This window comes from Chelonia mydas, chromosome 16, assembly GCF_015237465.2.
Source record: "Chelonia mydas isolate rCheMyd1 chromosome 16, rCheMyd1.pri.v2, whole genome shotgun sequence".
In the NCBI taxonomy this organism is placed as follows: domain Eukaryota; kingdom Metazoa; phylum Chordata; order Testudines; family Cheloniidae; genus Chelonia; species Chelonia mydas.
Genome location: NC_057857.1, coordinates 12,345,131 through 12,356,071, shown reverse-complemented (window position 1 = coordinate 12,356,071; position 10,941 = coordinate 12,345,131).

Genomic DNA, 10,941 nt, shown 5'->3' with positions numbered 1-10,941 from the left:
ATTGGCCCAAACTGTTCTGTGCTGCTAACCAGGCCACAGTCAAAGTACATGAGGGGCGAAGGGTGAGATTCATGTAAATAAAACTGAGGAGCTGATACCAGTAGCATGAACCAAGGTTTGGAATATGTTTTGCAAGCATCCTCCATCTACATGGCTCTAACAATCTTCCTTGGTCCTTTGCCTACCAGTACACCCCCACCCCTCCTCTTCCAGTCCTGGTCCCACGTGTTTCTCTGCCAGTGCACCTCCATCAGGACTGTAGCACTGATTACAGCCAAATGTAATACAGCCAGGTATTGCACAAGCTTTTTCAAATACTTGTCACCTACACTGTTATCTGCTCTTCCTAGCTTGGGCCTCTCCTGAGCTGCTGTTTAGTAGCTGAGATAGAAACACAGCAACAGTCATGCTGCCCCAGACCGTCGCTCTAGCAGGTGCGGTATCTTGACACGGGCAATGTATGTGGCCAATACGTGAATCCTTCTCTATGCTGCACCTAACAAATTTGCATTCTGTATGGTGGGAAGGGAGTGGGGAGACGCTCTCCTGTTTGACCTCTCGAGTGATGGGTTTATGCCAAGAGATGTTTACCATGTCTTAGCATGCATAACTAAAACCACTATGAATTATGATGATTAACTTGTTAATGTTTCTGAAGTGCTTTCAAGGTGAAGAGTGCTGAGCATTATGGGTAACAAAATTAGTCATCAGCCTCTGTCAAATCCAGCTGCAGCCATTGACTCTGCCCTGCTGCTGCTGTGAATTACACAGGCCAAAGGCTTTCATTTGTTCTGAATTTACCTGTCATTAATTTCACTGAGTGAACTGGGAGGAAGGGGACAAACAAAACATAAGGAGTCTAGATCTATAGGAACTGGCTGAGAACAGTAAAGTGTATGAGAGACTTAAAAACAGATTTAGGTGGTGGTGGAAGGAGATGGGTGTAGCCCTGCATCAGCGCCCTTTCCTGCCCTAAGCTGTATTTGTGCTTAAGAATCTTTTTCTTGGGATCTTCCTTTTGGTTGCTTATCCTAGGAGGGGTTTCTTCCCTGGGAAATCTTACTTGCCTTAATAGTAAAAGCGGAGACAGCCCCAGAAGGATTAGCCTGAGATGCAGTAAAAACTGCCGATCAGTGCAAGAAAAGCTAGCAATACCAGGGCAAGAAGTGGGAGAGGCTGTGGCCAGTGCCTGTCACAGCGGAAGTTTCTGAGCCCCAGGCCTGTTTAATTCTTTACCTCAAGCTTTGTCCTGCCTGGGTTCTTGGTGAAATTTTGCTTGTCTTGCCATATGTTGTTCCTTGGTTGCCCCAGCAGAGTCATAAGCTTTAGGAGGCAGCTGCCTTGCTCCTTAAATCACACCGGGGAGGTTTGCTGTGGGCTGCTGCCTGGGTGTAATGGGATGGATGATTTCAGACTCACGGTTCTACGCCCCAGTTCCTCCTTCCCCTCTCCCCGCTTGGCAGGGAGAGAGCCTGGGCCAGGGGCCCAGGAATTCACTGCTGTTCCCTAGGCTGCAGGCTTGTCCTTAGCCCCCGCTGGCCCTATTCCTATCCCCGCCCTCTCCCTGCTGTTAGCAGCAGCCGCCAGTCGCCCGCCCCCCACCCTTTTCCCCGGGCCCTGCAGCGCGGGCTCCCAGCCCCAGCTGGTGGCTGCTGCTTAGGGGCTGGTATCTCTCCCTGGCGCAGGTAGCCAAGGGCGGATCGGGGCGGCTGCAGGGCCGGGCCGAGCTCGGCTTTGACCGTGCCCCTGCGGGGGGCGGCGGGGATGCTGCAGCCGCAGCTCTGTGGCCGCAGGGGGCAGAGCTTTCCGCTCCGCTCGCGTTATGATCCTACTGGGGCGGCTCTTCTCCGCGGCGCTGCTGGGCTTGGAGCACAGCCCCGGGCCTTCCTGGCCTTCGGTCTCCCACCCCCATCGCAACGGGGGGCTGCGGGGCAGAGCTGGGCCCCCCCCCAACACACACACACATACACCCACCCCCCCGGCTCAGCCTGCAGCAAGGCGAGGGCCGCTGGCCGGTCAGGCTCCTTGCTGCAGCCGCAGGGAGGGGGCCGGGGTCGCGCAGCCGGGGAGACTGCCTGGAAGGGGGGGGTCCTGGGAACCCCTCGGCTGGGGGCGGGGGGATGTCCCCTGGCCAGGTGACTGGGCGCGGGGGGCAGAGTCCCTCTGCGCGGGTGGGGGGAGGCTGGGTGGGGACTGCGCTGGGGGGGGGGGTTCAAAGGAGCCTCCTGCTTCGGCCCGGAGCTGGCATCTCTCGGGGCGCTCTCCCCTGCTGCAGCTTCCCACCTCGGGTTCCTCCCCCTCCCCACCCAGGTGCCCCAGAGGCGGTGCCAGCCGCGCCTCCTGCCCTGGCCTCTCTCAACCTCTCTCTTCCTCCCACGCAGCTCAGCTGGGGGGGACAACACAGGCACCCCCTAAAATGGAGATCGCGCTTTGGGGGCGGGGTTGGCTGGTTTTTCCACACGTGCTTCTGCACCTCGGAGGGGTGGGGGTGGCGGGAGAGAAATCCCGGCTCCCCGGCTCCGATCCTGCGATGGTGGCGGAGAAGCTTCCCACCGGGGACTGACCCTCTCCCCCGCCTTTCGAAAAAGAGGGTGCGGGGTGGCAGCGATTCTGCTAGGGAGGATCGGGACCCATCGGCTCCAAGGGAACCGGGACACAGCGCCCGAAAGCGCAGACCACAGCTGCACTCGACACCTTTCCTGCATGCAGGCTGCCTGCTTTCCCTGCCCCGGAGAATGGCAGACCAGAGAGAAACCCCCCAGCTGGGCCAGCGCTAGGCTCCCCTTCTAGCAGCAGGGTGATCTTCCAGGAGGTGGGGAATGGACCCCCCTGGGAGAGAGGGAGAGGGCTTTTCCCCGGGGGCTGGAATCACGCAGCAAAACTCCCCAGAGGAGCTGTCTCTCCTCCCAGCCCATCGGCACAAAACCGGAGCGAGGGCAGCCAGGACGCTGGTGTCATTCGATTCCCCTCCACTTTCGAGACTTCCCGAACAGTGCCGGCTTTCCCTCGGTCCGATCAAAACACTATTGCAAGCACATTAGTGGTTATCTGAGGGGGTTCCCCCACGATCTACCGGCAGCGAAGAGGAAATTAAAGATCACAGGGGCTAGTGGGTTTTTTTTAAGCAATTCTCCAGAAGAATGCTCAGAGGGTTCGTTTTTTAGACACCCTTTGAATCAGATCTATTTCGTCTGGTTTCCTGGGAAAGTCAACTTTACCCAGAATTCTGATTATTCTCAAACCGCTTTATTCTTTCGTCTTTTTACCGCTGTTGTTTTTATTTATGTAGATTCCCCCCTCTACAATTTCCGCTGAGTAAAATAACTACAACGGGCTTGTATCAAAAAAAAATCAGCCAGAAAATATTTGGAAAACATTTTTAAATTCTCTTTTTTTTCCTTCAGCAGTTTTGATTTTAAGGCAGATAAAGAGAAAACCTGTGGAAAGTTTAAACTGAATTTTTTTATTAAAATCTTCGATTATTTAAACCCAGCGAGCTAGGTTAGAATTAAATAGACACACAAAATATTTCCAGCTGTTAAACGTGTTATTCGTTTCAAAGAACAAAATCTCTCTGAGCAACATCGGCAGCCTTTTACTAGTAACTACCTGACGCATTAGAACTGAAATATTTGTTGGAGCTAAACGTAGGGAATTGTTATTTAAAAAAAAAAAACATATTTAAACCTACAAACGCTGAGTGTAGAGAGACAGTTTTGAAGATCCCTCTGAGATGAGGGGTTTTAGCGATTGCCAGTTAGGAATATTTATTACCTTGCTGCACACAGGGTCCAGGGAATGAAGGGATTTTTTTTGGCCTCAAATCAACTCCCTAAACCAAAACGATGAAGGTGAAATCTCTGCCACAGATGTCCAGACACAATTCTTGGTTTGTATGTTTCCATTGCACAAGAATTGCGTTTGGACAATCAGGAGCAGAGATTCCTGCATTCCAGGCTTGGCAAGGCATCTTCCAGGAAAGTCCGAGTTGGTTCCTAGAAAACACAAACACACACACACATACACACACACACCCCCCGTCGTCCTTCCCCACTCCGGGCACCTACACACTCCGAGCCTTCTCCAAAACACTCGTGTCAGCGGCTCTTCACAGCCCCGTATTTCAGTTCCTTTCGAGGAAAGGAAGGTGTAACATGGAGATAACACTCTCCCTTCATCCTGAGCAAGTTTCTGATCATAGCTAGAAAGCTTCTAGTCCCTCTTTTGATTTGAGAGATTTCATTTTACCCTCTAACCCCCAATTATTTAATTACCTAGAATATATACAGTACTACATTCCTGATCGTCTGAATCAAGAAAGGGTATTTTTGTTTTTGTTTTTTTGTTTTTAGAAATAATTCGTGAAAAAAATTAGACTGGAATTTGAACGGTTACTGTCTGTAAATTTATCTCTTTTAGGGTGTGTGTGTGTGTGTGTGGAAGTGCAGAGGGGAATTACTTGTAATAATAAGAAGAAAGGAACTCCAATCTCAGCCTTTGATGGCAAGTTTGTATATGGATATCCCCTTCCCTCATCACAAACCCGGCAATCTGAGAACAAGCTTGCGATTTTCTCCCAATTCCAGCTATCAAATCGAATCGAATTCCCCCCTTTTTACAAAAATAAATAATTTCCAACAGCACGTTTTTGAAATCCGAGTATTTTAAAATCTCTTCATAAAGATCTGCAGATGTACAAATGCGGGGGTGGGGTGGGGATCCAAATCGGATTCTCACCGGTAACAATCCTTCCCTCCAAATGCAGCTTCTTCACTAAACTAAGAACATTTCCCCTCTTTAGTTAGAAAATAACGCATCAAGCTTAAATCCCAACATTTTAAACCAACAGGAATCTGCTTCTCTGGTTTCCCTCTCAGTTTACGTACCGTTTGCTTATTTATAAATATCAGCATCAGCACCTGTGCAAACAGAGTAAACTGGTTTCATTTTTCTGTCTTTAAATTGTTGGCTTTCTAATTCCACTTGGAAATTGATCATGCATCTTTGAGGCAGTTCAATATTTTCATATACATATTCATACACGTGTGTGTATTTCACTAGCTTTTCCAGACAGATAGCTAAGGTATGTTATATATAGACAGATTATATAATCCGATAAAAAGCTATCTAACTATATGGGGAAACGATTGAAACGCTATATATATATATATACACACACACACACACATATACATACGTATATACACACACAATTCAATATAACAATAGATATCGATTATAAATAATATCTCTTTCCATGTAATATAATCTATTACATGGAAAACGATTGACACAGTACATTATATATAATTGTAGATTTAGAGGATAGAATCTGATATCTAGCGATCTAAAGATATGGAATTATAGAGAGAGAGAGAATGTTTCAGTAATTTCCCCTATAGATAAAGAAATAGTATTTATATAATCAAATATATACATGCACAGATTTATATCTATATATGGACACAATGGAAAAATATTGAACCACCCCATTTATATGCAGTTCTATATAGCTTTACCTCTACATAGTTACAGACAGTTATATGGAAATAATATAGAAAAGGTCTATAGATGAGTATGATTTTATTAACTGGTTAAAAACCCTAACCCAGCCAAAACGCCGAAGTGCAGCGGGTCCCCCAAAGGAAAGGGTCTATTTCCAGCATGTGTTTGAAACCCAAGCACCGGCTCTGTTTGTTCTGCACCTGTTAACCCCCGTTTGCTAAAGTCATGCAGAAGAGGCATGCACGGCCACACGCCGGGCTTTCCAATACCTGCGCCTGCAGCTCCGCACAAACAGCCCCCAAGTGACTTTCTTCCCCCCTTTTTGCTGGGGTGGGGGGGAGAGAGGTTTCAGCTTTTCCCATTTTTTAAAAAAAATCTCCGGCTGCTCGCGTCCACCGGCTGCGGCTCGCCCTTTCCCCTCTTTCTCCGTGTTGTATCCTTCCCCCCCAAGCGCTTCCAAAATCCGCCAAGGCTCCCGGCTCCGCCGCGGCTGGTGCCGGCGCTGGAGCCTGCCCTCCTGGAAGGGGCTTGCCGCGACGAGCACATTGCAGAAGGCTCTGGAGGCTGCGGTTGGGTCCTGAAGGGTTTTTAGTTGAACCCCCCAACAATAAATGCGTGGCAGAGGAGGCTAGAAAAGAATGGGGATGGCCTTCAATTGGTACTGAATTTGAATAACACCACAGGGTGATAAATGCCCATTGTGTTTTAGGAGTAATGAATCTCCACTGTCTCCATAGCACAGACACAGCAGCTGCAACCTGGAGCCAGCCATCTCTTAAAGACACAGCGCCCGAACCGGGGGACCGCGCGCGCCGAGCCCAGCCGCCCCCCTCCGAGCCTCCCTCGCCGGGGCACAGCCGCCGCGCCGCGCCGCGCAGCGCCGAGCGCCCCTTCCGCTTCCTCCGGCCGGCTCCCGGCGGGGCGCAGACCTCGGCCGCGGGGCCCGAGACGTCTTCTGCGGTTCACGACGGGCAGGAGCGCCGGTGAATCGCAGAGAGCTCGGATCCTTCTCCGTCTCCAACCAGCCGGCTGCTTGGTTCTACCCCGGGCGCCCTGGTTATGCCTCCACACCGAACGGAGCCAGTGGGCTTGCATGGTGGTTGGGGGGCGGGGGGGGTTGCTTTTTTGTGTGTTTTTTTTTTAGGGTTTTGGGTTTTTTTGTTTTTTTTTGCAGATACTTTGAAGTCTGATCACATTCCCCAGCTCAGCGTGCTTCTTTAAAAAACACACCTCCCTTTCCTCACGCCCTTACTCCCACTCGTGCTCCCCTTCAGAGCCCGGGGAGAGATGGGTGGGTCTTCTGACCGGAGGGAAATGGGGAATTTGGAGCAGTTGGTTGCTGGTTAGCTCTTCGAGTAGAATCATCCCCCCCCCCCCCCCCCCGGTCTCCTGGGCTGGTGAAATCTGGGGTCTCAGGAATGGTGGACAATGGGTGACATAAAGAGCTCAGGCGAGATCATCAGCTCCGAAAGCATCACGTTAGCTCTGTGGGAGAGTTTCCATTCACCCTGCTCTTGTAAAGGGACCCCCGAGGCAGCTCCCCGTCCCCATCCCTTCCGCCCCTCGGCCCCTCAGACAGCATCTCTGCCCCTGGTTTCTTATTTTCCTGGCATTCCTGAGCCCCCCCTTTTTTGCAGTGAAAGTGTTAAATCGGTCCACTCCGCCGCTCGCCCTCCTCCACCCTCCATGGAGCGTTGTGATGAAATCAGACAAATAATGCTCATTGTTTTCGGCTAATGAATATTATTGACTTTTAAGCGTAGCAGCTGCAACATCCGCCCTTGGAAGAGAACAGGGCATCGTTTGCTGCTCTCGGGAAGCTGCCGAAGGGGGTTTCAGGGAGGGTGGGCCGAGAGCTCGCAGCCCACAAAAACACGCAGAAGCGAAACAAACAAATAACCAGAGGAGCAAAGTGCTCAACTAAACGTCGAGGCGAGAAGCTGCTGAATGTGCTCCAGCCCCTCCAGCCCCGCTCCGAACACAGCCTCTTCTGCTCCACGAAGTTCGAGCCAGACACCATCCCTCCCTCTTACTGAACTCTCTGAAATGTTGGGGGTCCTTTTCTTTTAAATATACGGTTCCCTCCCCTTCCTTTGATCAAATGGAATTAACACACAAATAAAACAAACGCTGGGCAAACTTCACCCAGGCTCAAGCAGTCCCCCGCTTAAAAATGGACCCAATGCAATGATAATAATAACACCCCACTACTAATTAATAACATACTACTACTAATTAATAATAAAACAGCTCTTTTGGGAATAGCTGTTGCCACTTTTCTGCTAGCGATTTTAAGTGCCACTGAAATGGGGTTTGGACATAATTAGCTGTCCTGATTTCTTTCAAAGATCTAACCAAAATTTTATGATCTACCTACATATTTTTCAGTCATCTTCCCTGCCTTCTCCCCCCGCAAGCTTTGGCCTTAGCAACAAAGAAAAGGTGGGCTGTATATATCTTGGCCAGCAGCATTTTAGATCCAGGTTTAGGGGACCTTTTCTTGCATATCAAATTCACTATTTAACTGGTGGTTACAACAACCTTAACTCCTGCAATAACTTTCCTCCCTTGTATTCTGAGGCTGCAGATACAATGAATTAATAGCATGAAGCCTGGCATGGGGCAAGGGCATTGCTGGCCAGTAAGAAATAATTTTTTTTTATAATCACTGTGTAGATTGCAGGCTGATGAAAGAATAAGATCAAACAGAAGGAGAGAGAAAGCCCAGGGCTGGAGAAAGATTGGACCTTAAATATTCCGCTAAAGGGAGTCAACAGTTGTACTTGTCTCCCTTTTTTTTTTTTTTATTCCAGTTTTAAGAACTGTTCTCACACGCTGTTTGCAGAACAGCAAGGCCCTTATACTGACCATGGACGCTCAAAGCCCACAAGCAAAGTCTGGGCGCTGTACTTCTACCGCTGTGAGCAGTAAATAGTTAATCAGCAGAGAGAGAAACACAAACCGGAACATGTTTCAGAGGAGCAGCCGTGTTAGTCTGTATCTGTAAAAAGAACAGGAGGACTTGTGACACCTTAGAGACGAACACATTTATTAGAGCATAAGCTTTCGTGAGCTACAGCTCACTTCATCGGATGCTGTAGCTCACGAAAGCTTGTGCTCTAATAAATTGGTTCATCTCTAAGGTGCCACAAGTCCTCCTTTTCTTTAAACTAGAACATGTTTGTGCAAAGCATCTCAGCAAGCTGGACTGAGTGGGAATATTGCAAACACTCCAACCGCTGGGCAGGCTTCTGAGCATGGGACTTGATTCTGCCTCAGAATCACCCCCAAGGAGTCAAGACAGGCAGCAGTTGTGTGTGCATGGCTTAGGGCAGGTTGGGGCGCAGGAGCCAGAGACTCATAGGAGTTAGAAATGGAAAAGAGCCATGAGGCCACTGAATCCCACTGCCAGTGCAGGGTTGCTCCCTACAGAACAGGTCCCAGTGTTTTGTCCAGTCTAATTTTGAATGTCCCAGGTGTTGAGGATTTTAGGCATTAGATTTTAATTACAAAGCCTTCTCTGCAAGCCAGAAACCTAGTTACCACTTCTGAAGCTAGGCACAGTGGTGGCAGGGTCAGTCCCAAAGGGGCCCTGATCCTGCATTCTTGGACTTTGCAATCTCTCAGTGACTTCCAGTGGGAGTTCTGGGTAGGTAAGGCATGCCAGAGGAGAGCCCTACTTTGATAGCAGATATTATCACTGGTGATGACCTTAGTGTTAAGCAAAAAATTAGAGGCCAAGATTTTCAGAAGTGATTAGTGACTTTGAGTGTCAAACCAGAGACACTTTAAAGGGGGGGCTAATTTTCAGGGGGTGGGTGCTCAGCACTTCCTGGAAATCAGGCTTTAAAAAAGTTTCTCAAGTTTGGCATCTGAAATCTCTAGTCACCTCTAAAAGCCACAGAACGGTGAAAGCAATTTCTAAGCTGTCTCAGTTTGTGGGAGCTGCCATGTCAACAGCATCACAAGTTCGAAAGGAAAAATAAAAGCCCAATGCCAAATTAAAAAAAGGAAAACGTTGCTCTCTCCTTTCAAAAGACGTCTGATTCCTCAGCAGCTGGAAAAGCCCCCAACGGTCTCTCATTCCAAATGATTCTTCTGGCTCCCGTCTGTTTTCATATTAAACAAATCAGTTTTTCAAGGTAAAAATCAGAATTAAAACCTCCAACCACCACCCCACAACTTGCTAACAGATTCCTGCAGGAATCCTAAAATGGTTTTACATGGTCTCTGGAATCCTGATGAGCGTCTTTAGGAAATTAAAGCCATCTCTTCCATGAAGGCTGCAAAGCAATGGGATGCACCCATTGTTACAGCTTGGAGCCTGGCTTTGTTTTAGAGCCCAGATGCTGCAAGCCTCCTTTTAACTTTCTTTAATTCTTAAAGTTCCATTCCCCCCCACCCCCTCATAATACTGGCTGAGTTAATGAAGTTATGTGATCCTATAAATGTTAATTGTCTAAACTTCTCTTCTTCTTCTTCTTCTTTTTTTTTATCTCTCTCTCCTCCTTGCTGCTTTCTGCTCCACTTGTAATAAAGAAAATATCTTGGCTGGACTTAGGTAGTTGCTTGGCAACCCCAATTGAAAAAAAGAGAACAAAATGTAACCAATCCAAAGACAAAGCAAAAGATTTTGGTGACATGTGACCCCTCTATGAAAAGGGCAGCCTTAAACTGTCCCTTATGTCCTTTGCTCCTGACTACTGGGGCTAACCCCCCTCCCCATTCAGCTTCTTACACCAATAAATATGGATTAGAGAAATACTTTTTCCCACACTGCTGAAAAGATTGGATTGATCTTTCCACCTCTTTTATGTACCAACCTGACAAGTTTCTAAACAAAATTAACAGGGGAGAGTCAAAAGAAGTGAACCCAGGTTCTGGACCCTCACAGGCTGCTGGGGGTTGGGTGGGTGGGGAGAGAATTGCACCATTGAATTCAAACCTCACAGATTTTCAAGGTGGAAAAATGTGCTCCTCTTAAAGAGAACTTTTCACTTCAGCTGGTTTAGTCTAACGATTGGGATGTGCGCCTTCAAATGGCAAAATAACAGATTCCAATGTTTGATTTATAGCTGCTCTGCCTTTCTCTCAGATGCTTGGAGAGGGGCACTCTTTCTGGTCCCAAGTCATATAGATGGCAACTTATAAAACAATCGTGCAATACATTTTAGCAAAAGACATCTATTTTCTTGCTAGCATAGATAGTACTGTCTCTTTCAGTGCTATTCTGTTCCTCTTTGCTTCAGAGCCTGAATACTTCCAGCCTGTAGAGGAAGTCATCTGCAAATGAAATTTCATCCTGGAAAAAAACATGATGTCATTGGCTTTAGTTTTGATTCTGAGTAAACACAGCACAGCACGGTTTGAAAGTCGCCCTTGCACTTGATTTTAGGCTCCTGGTTTCAAATAAAAATAATATCCCAGCTATGAGGA